The 8,109-nt window shown below is 49.1% G+C and overlaps 1 long non-coding RNA gene across 1 annotated transcript; it reads left to right on the forward strand.

Moving 5' to 3' along the window:
- The first annotated feature begins 1,308 nt into the window (after positions 1–1,308).
- Positions 1,309–7,883, forward strand: LOC137864380 (uncharacterized). The gene is made up of 2 exons (XR_011101469.1): positions 1,309–4,669; positions 7,261–7,883. It is a non-coding gene; the product is annotated as an uncharacterized lncRNA (long non-coding RNA).
- Positions 7,884–8,109: the final 226 nt, after the last annotated feature.

The raw sequence follows: 8,109 nt of genomic DNA on the forward strand, positions 1-8,109 counted from the left end.
GAGCCAAAAGCATTCAAGGCAGAGGCTCGGGGCAGGGGGAGGGCACTCAAGGACACTGCAGCAGAACTTGCAGGCGCTCGGAGCTCGCGCTGAACTTTGTGTTCCCGGCTGCCTGTTTTGGAGCGTGCTCAGGGGATGCCTCCCCTTGGGAGCTCGCCTGCTGGAAGGAGGACACGCCGCCGCAGCTCCGTGGGGCTGGTGGCGTGGTGACGGCGGCGCATAGGCATGCTGTGATGCAGCAGCTTTATAGGGCGCCCGAAAATCACGCCAGGGTAAAGGGATGGCACCCACAGGTTTTACAGCTCCGGGGACCCTTCGTGGCCCACAACGGTAGCCACTCGGCACGTGTGGAATTCAGCTGGTTCCTTTCAGGGAGGGTTGCAGCAGCTTCCTCAGGTCGGTTCCATGTGTTGCTCAATCCTCCCCCCCCCTCTTCAAGCCCCCTTCAGCTGGGATTTGAATCTGCTCCGCACACAACAAAGCTCAGCCAGAAAGGAAGCCTCGCATGGTTTGCCCAAAACTGTTAAGGGAGCCCAGAGGTCATTACAAAACTTAGTAAATATTAACAGACCATCTTGTTAAGACAGCTTGTGTCAGGCCTGGAAAGTTTCGTATTCTCCAAGACACGAGACGAAGGGCCGTGTTTGGTAAGCCAACCCTGGGATGCGGCCGGGGCTCCTGGTAAGCTGGAGCTGCATCGTGCACCCATCAGCACAGCCTGCAGGGAGCAGCCCAGGTTACCCTGTACTCCTGCAGACCTCCCAGAGCCACTGAATCGGGGCAGCAATTTGGGACAGCCTCAGAAATTCAAGCAGGGGGTCTGTAAGATCCAGCCGTGCACCATGATCCAGCCAAACGCCGTGTGAAGGTAAATCCAGCCTCAGCACTTCACTGCAATTCCTTTCCTCTGTGCCAAGGGCCTGCCCTCCCCGCAGGAGTCCCTTGCTGTAGCACTCGCTGTTCTCCCATCCCAGGAAGGAGCCAAAAGCTGACAGGTTGTTGCTTGGGAAGGGGCACGGGGCACCTGCTGCAGCACACAGGAGGAGCCAGCAGCGAGGATGGCGAGGAGCAGGGTGACACTTCTGCACTGCTCACCTCCTTACTCGAGGCAAACTGGCGGCACCTTCACCCACGTGGAGGATGGACATGGATATTAGGTCTCAAAGCACGAGGGCTCTTTGCAGTGTAACTGGCAGCGGGTGAGCTGCTCCATCCTGCAGGATACACAAAGTCACTGCTCCCACACAGATACAAACCATGAATGCTACAGGAAGGGCTCTGCCTCTTCTGTCCCCGTGCCACGTGTAATCCCACAACAAATCTTGTTCTTTTCATCTCACAAAACTGTGCTAAAATGACCAATCTGCTTTTAATAAACGCCATTGAGAAGCTGCAGCCTGAGGAGGATTTTGAGAGCACCACACTGAGATAAGCAACCTGTACTGAACCCTAACCACAGCACCTCACGGGCACGCTCATGGCAATAATTATATAAGAAGCAGTTTAATATGAGATGAAGTTCCTGTATCGTTTGTGCTCCACTGACAAAATACAAGGCAAGGAAACAGAGGAGCTTCATAATTGTCTCCCATACACACACGGCTGCTGCTGCTCGCTTCTTAAATAACACAACCCAAGCCTCCCGTCTGTGTTCCCTGTTCCCAATCCCTCCGTTAACTCCTCTACACAAGGAATGTGGGGTTGGACACCAGCACGCGGGGACAAGCCAGCACTCCTTCCCCTGCTCCCTGCTCGCTGGAACCCCTTGGAAGGCTCCTACTGAAATCTGCTCCTGCCATGAGACCAATACTGCGGCTCAGGAAGGCGAAGCTGCACAGACTGCTTTGTTTTTGTAGGGTTGCTAGGAAGCACTGGTTCGCATTACCGATTTTTTTTAAGGTCTCTAAACTACACATCAAAACAAGTTATTCCGCATGTACCAGAAGCAATGAAGCCTGGCTTCCACCAGCTTTGGGTCCTGTGTCCATAAACATATTTCTATTTTTTTTTTTTTCCCCAGAGAAATGTCCCCTCCATCTCCCGAAAGCCAGGATCTCTGCTTGGCAGCACAAGAGGGAGCAGAGGCTGTGGCTGGGGCACAACTAGGAACTGGTTTATTGGCTGGCCGGGAGCTACAAACAGTGGCTGATTGCTAAATTCTGCCTGTCTTGCTCTCGCTGGGGGACTAATTTTGGACTTTCTCTGCTATCTAGTCATCGGTTTTCATAAAATTTGTAGAAACTTTGTGATTTGATGAGCCTAGCTGAAATCTGGCCGAGATTTTTTGGAGGGTAGAATAGAGCAGTGGACAGGCAGACAGGCAGGCTGCACAGGCTGGAAATCGGGCTGGAAGTGCACTCAGCAAGGAACTACCTCAAGTTTGTAATAATAATAATAATAATGATAATAAAAAAGAAAAAAAAAAAAGAAAGCACTTCTCATTAAGTCCCAGATACTCGGTCAACCTTTGTAGCTGTGCCTGATAATGGTTCTTCTGACACATTTAACGAACACACCTAGGACCTGGCAAGCATGACTGGCAGAGCGCTGCTGCCATGAATATTCACATCAGGGTGTTGCCATTTAAATGACACAGATGCCACTAAAATGCCAAGGTCCAGAGTGCGAAAGCAAACAGAGCAGCTCTGGGAAACCCAAGCCGTGCAGCCGGCCGCTCGCTAGTGGCAGCATTGCACCTCCTCCACACGGCAGCAGAGCGAGTGCCTTCCCTTTCTTGAGTTTTCCCTTTAAAAGGACCTTTTGGGGAGATTTTCTCCTGGTTGCTAACGGGCGTTCAGCAGCGCTAGCAACACGGGGAGCGTGGGTGTGGAGCACCTGGAGAGGCGCCGGGAGGTACGCGAGCGCTCGCAGCACGTGCGTGCCGAGTGTCTGTGGGCAAGGGGTGGCGCACGTGGATGCACAGCCATGGGCACGGGCATCAAGCCCAGGGCACCTGATCTTCTCCCCGAGTCACCTTGGCTTAAGAGCATGGGGCTGAAGGTGAAACCAGGCATCCTGAAGGAAGAAGGTCTGTATCAACACACATCATGGCCACAGGATGGCTGAGGCTGGAGGGATCCCCTGGAGGCCACCCCGTGCAGCTGCCCAGGACCATATCCAGCTTGCTCTTGAATGTCTCCAAGGATGGAGACTCCAAAACCTCTCTGGATAGCCTGTGCCAGCGCTCCATCACCCTCACAGCAAAAAAAAAGTGTTTTTTTTTATGTTCAGACCTCCCCCATTTTGTTTGTGCCCATCGCCTCCTGTCCTGTCACTGGGCACCACCAAGAAGAGCCGGGCTCCATCCTCCCTGCAGCCTCACTTCAGGAATTTGTACACATGGATGAGATTCCCCCGAGCCTTCTCTCCAGGCTGAACAGGCCCAGCTCTCAGCCTCTCCTCACCTGAGAGATGCTCCAGTCCCTTAAACATGTCAGTGGCCCTTCACTGGTCTCTGCAGCACCTCCACCTCTCTCTCTTGCCCTGGGGAGCCCAGAAGTGGTTGCAGCGCTGCAGATGTGCCCGCAGGCACAAATCCAGCTTATCTAAGGCACTGACAAGGGTATTTGGTTGTGTGGATACCTCCTTCCTAAACACAGAGACCTCCTTCCCACCACCTTCCTGCTCTGACATGACTCTAGGATGAACAATGTCTAAGAATGAGGCATTTGGAGATGGGTAAAAGGGTAGGAGGACATGTAACAGCAGGACCAGACCATGCAGTGCCCTACAGAGCGTGACCACGCACCATCCCCAGGCTCTCAAGACAGGGCTGAAGCAAGCAAGGACACAGCAGCAGCTATAGATCAATACCTCAAAGATGTCCTTAAACATTATTTATCACCAACAGCTAGACGGGTTTCATCTCGTGTGAACTGCTCACTCCCCAAAGTCCCACCACATTCAGCAAGACTCTACTTATACTGAAAAAGGCTTTTTATGAGACTTTTCTCTCAAATAATTGATAAGTTCTTGCTGCCTCCCCTCTTTGATCGGCCTCAGCCCCGGTTGTGCCCAAGGTCTGGTCTCGTTCCAGCCCATCTCATTATCTGAAGCACCAGAAGCAGGTGGTGTTTACAGGACTCGTAGAAGAAACTGGATTTCTGTGCAAAGAATACAAATCTGAAGGCCATGGTGGGAAGCAAAATTCAAACACTGCTCAGCCCTATTTGTTTATGGATCTCTTTGTTTTCTTAGTCCTACTCCACAGCTTTTTCCTTCTTCTTCCCCATCCCTTCTTCCTGATCTTTTCCTCCCCAAAGGACAGTGTCAGCATCCATCAACGTCAGAGAGGAGACTCCCACAGACTTCAGTGGTTTCTGAAGCCTTTCAGACCCTCTGACCTCTCTCCCCTAGAGAGAGGGGACACAAATCATCTGTTCGGTGTGTCCAAGCACGGGGAGAGCAGTAAATGGGTGAACAAAATGAAGGCCAGGAGACAGATGTTATCTAGGCCCTTCTCTCTGATCCATTTCAGACTTTTTTTCCAGGGCTATAAAGGTGAGGACTGTGCTATACCAGGATGGATTTGGGGAGGTTTCAGGAGACCACAGAAGAGATGTGTCAGAAGGCTGAGCCTGCTCTTTTTAATCCATTTGATGGAGAAGAGGGACTATTCTGGCTGCAATTTCTGTTGTAACATTAACTTCAAAAAACAGGACACATCCAGGTGTGTGTGTTGTGGTCCCACATCCCCACAACAGCGCTCGCCTCGCTTGCTGTGAGCCTGCTGGGCCAGCACAGGGCCCTTGGTCCTCAGCAGCCCCTTTAGAGGAAGGTCCCAGCTTCAGCAGCTCCCCCAGCTCCTAAATGCTCCCTGGAGGAGACCAGCACACCCCCAGCCTCACCAAGCAGGGCAAAGACACGCGTCCTGAACCCAGTTGTGCTCTGCAGCCGCTGCTAGGGATTGCCAATCTTTCAGCTCCACCACGCTCAGCCCGAATGAGGCTCCACGCTAGGCACTGGGGGAAGCTGCAGTGGAACAAAATGGACTACAAGGCTGTTGGACTTATTTTTCTCCCCTTACATTAACTGATTAGCTTTCTTCCTCATTAAAGTCCCTTCAAGCATATCAATTACCCGGCTCTGATGGCAGGGCTGGTACAATAGCCCTCAGTGCAACCAGATGAGTCGGAATTCGGCACAGCCGACCAACAGGGCGGGGATTGGGTTACCCGAGTGTCAGCTAAAGGGCACTTTTCTCCTGACCTCCCTTTTCCAACTGGAGCTGAATGGTGGTTAGGAGAGGGGAGAGGAAATGCCAGGGAAATAGCACCAGCATCTTCCTGGGAGCTGCAAGGGGAAACCAACGCTGTGACAAAAGGCGAGAGGAATATGGAAATGTCAATCTAAAATTAGGGCAGCACAAAACTTGGCCTCCCTCTTCTTTTGTTCCTGTCTAATGGGAGTGGCATTGCAATTTCTGCATTGGTTAAAAGAGACGTCCTCTCGCTTCCCTCTAGGACAGAGGAGAGGATGATGGAGATGGGGATCCAGCCCCACAGACCCTCTCCTCTGTTTCAGAAGCGGGCGTTCAGCTTGCCCTTGTGGCCCAGCCCAGCAGCTCGCTGTACTTGAACAGGGGCCAGCCCCATTTTTTCCAAGCTGCTTTGCCCATCATTTGTTACAGCAATATCATACTGGGGATTGCTGCTATTGCCTCTACTAACCCGGCTGTCTGCATTGTCTCGTACCTGAGCTGCACAGTGCCCATCTGCCAGGGCTGTTACAGCGACGCTCACCTCCGATGCAAATTATTCCTTGAGCACTAACAAAAAAAAAGGTAACGGCACTGACATTGAATCTGTTAATCTTAAACCACTGCATTCAGTCGTTTACGTGGATGAAGATGCATTGCTCGGTGCAGCTGAATACTTAAAAGCACTGAGACAATAAGGATGCATTAAACTTTTATCTCCAGTGCTACAGCTACAATAAGCAATCAAAGAAATTGCCGCTCTCCCAGGGCTCTGCATTGCCTAAAGGAAACTAACTTTTGTCTCTGTGTGTGTGTGTATGGAGAAGGATGGATAAAAGGATCTCACATACCAGCTGCGGTGTGTTTGGCTACTCTGTGTTAGACAAATGATGGGCACTGAGCACTGCACAAAGCTCAGAAGAAGGCAAATTTTAATGCAGTTATACATAGGGAGGAAGATATGAGATCTTTTTCTCTCCAAGGGTTTCGTGATCTTGCCCAGCTTTTTTCTCCTTCCAAACATAAAATGTGTAGAAGACAATTACCAACTTGATTTTCCTTTCATGGCCATGTTATGAAAATAAACCTTAATAAAATAAACCTTTACAAAAGATTTTCTTTCCCTTGGTACACCACTTGGGCCATACATCACTGCAGGACAGGTGTAACTCACCTTTCCGTGAGTGGCAGCTCCAGCAGAACTATCAAACCATGTTGTCATTTCTAAAACTAAAACAAGACTAGAAGTTGTCAAAAACCTCATACATTTTCCTTCTCAATTTATTCTCTGGCCATTTAATGATGTAGAAATTTCATTTCTCATGAAATACCCACAAACTGGCCATTTTCCTCATGAAATATATATGGTTTATGAAATTCCTTATGCTCTTGAGAAAATAAACCACTTTATTCTGGAATGTTAACTTTTATAATGTCAGAAAGCTTTATTTTCCTTTTTTTTGACTCAGAACCAGGGTGGTTTCTGCAAAGGAGGTGCTTGGCATGTCCCAGCCTTTTAATGTGAAGGGAAACAGTGTTGAGAAAAAATAAAATAAAATAAAAAAGCTGATAGAGATAATTCCAAAACAAACCTTTGCTTTTCAAATGTTGACTTCTTGTTGATTTTCCCACATTCCCTCAATAGGCAAAATTATGTGGTAAGAAATCAAAGTATTTAAATAACTTTCTGTTTTCGTACCACTTTGTTTCTTGGGCTCACGTTCCCCAGTGTATGTTTTCTCCATCCTGCAGATAAAACTGTGTGAGTTTCGGCGAGGTGCTTGCTACAAAGCCTACAGCACCGTTTTCTCGATTTGATTAATATAGCTCTACGAAAAAAAACACCTCCCCATCACACCATGTGCACAATTGTCTCACTTACAATAGCGCCTTTCATCAAAGAGTCTGAAAGAGCTTTACTGAGTAGTGTTATGTGTACTTTACAGTGAATTAAAAATAACCTCCTTAAGTAACCTTCCTTTAGAGGCCCTTGATGTGAAACAACTTTGTTTTTTAAAAAATAGCCAGCGTGAAGCTGTTTTATTAATTATTTTTTATTTCAGGCTTCCAAAGCATGGAGTTACCGCAAGCACTGACACGGAGCTTGGGGGCTTTGGCAAACATTAAAATTAGCCCCGAGGCATGCCACCTGGGCAGCCAGCTACTGGTGAGCCTCAAAAGCAAACGTGCTGGAAAGCGTGTCACCTGGCCGTGCTCTCCAGACACCGTGTTCAGGGCATCGTAACCCACCGGCCTGCACGTCAGCAGAGTTCCTCATACAAGGAATGAGCGTTCGGGCAGCCAGAAGCCCCTTGGAGCAGAAGGTTTTTAGTTCAGAGCGTTAAACATCCCTAATCCTGCTGGTATCTGCCTAACTTTGGGATTTCTGTAGCAACCTGGGCTTTTCTGCACACCTTTTTTTTTTTCTTGCATTCTTCCATTGTTTCCCAGTTAGGGGAGGATATCAAACTAACGTCCTCTCACCCCATCCCCAAATGTCGAGGGGATGTTTGAAAATCAGAGGCAGAAAGACATTTCCCTCTGCAAATGAACCAGGCGTGTGAAAAAGGAGTGCCCCTCCTTCTCAGAACGCGGAGGGCTGAGGAGGACAGGACACACAAGCCTACAGTGAAAGCCTCAGGAAGGAGATTTCAGGAATAAATGTGGTTTTGTTCCTTGAAAATAAGCAGCATCTTCCTGAGACCCATCATTTTGATTCACTGTTTCACGTGTAAATAATTTACTAGGCTAAAAGGTCAAGAGCTGCAGGTCCTTGGAGAAGGGAAGAAAACTGCAAGCTGTAAATAAGGGACAAGGAGCTTACTTGGAGCATAAAACATGCGTTAGTAGTCCATGCAAAGAAATACACGTGCACATATCCACCCAGAAATAGGCTCAAGCAAAGCGCAGAG

The sequence above is a fragment of the Anas acuta genome, chromosome 14, assembly GCF_963932015.1.
Source record: "Anas acuta chromosome 14, bAnaAcu1.1, whole genome shotgun sequence".
Taxonomy (NCBI): domain Eukaryota; kingdom Metazoa; phylum Chordata; class Aves; order Anseriformes; family Anatidae; genus Anas; species Anas acuta.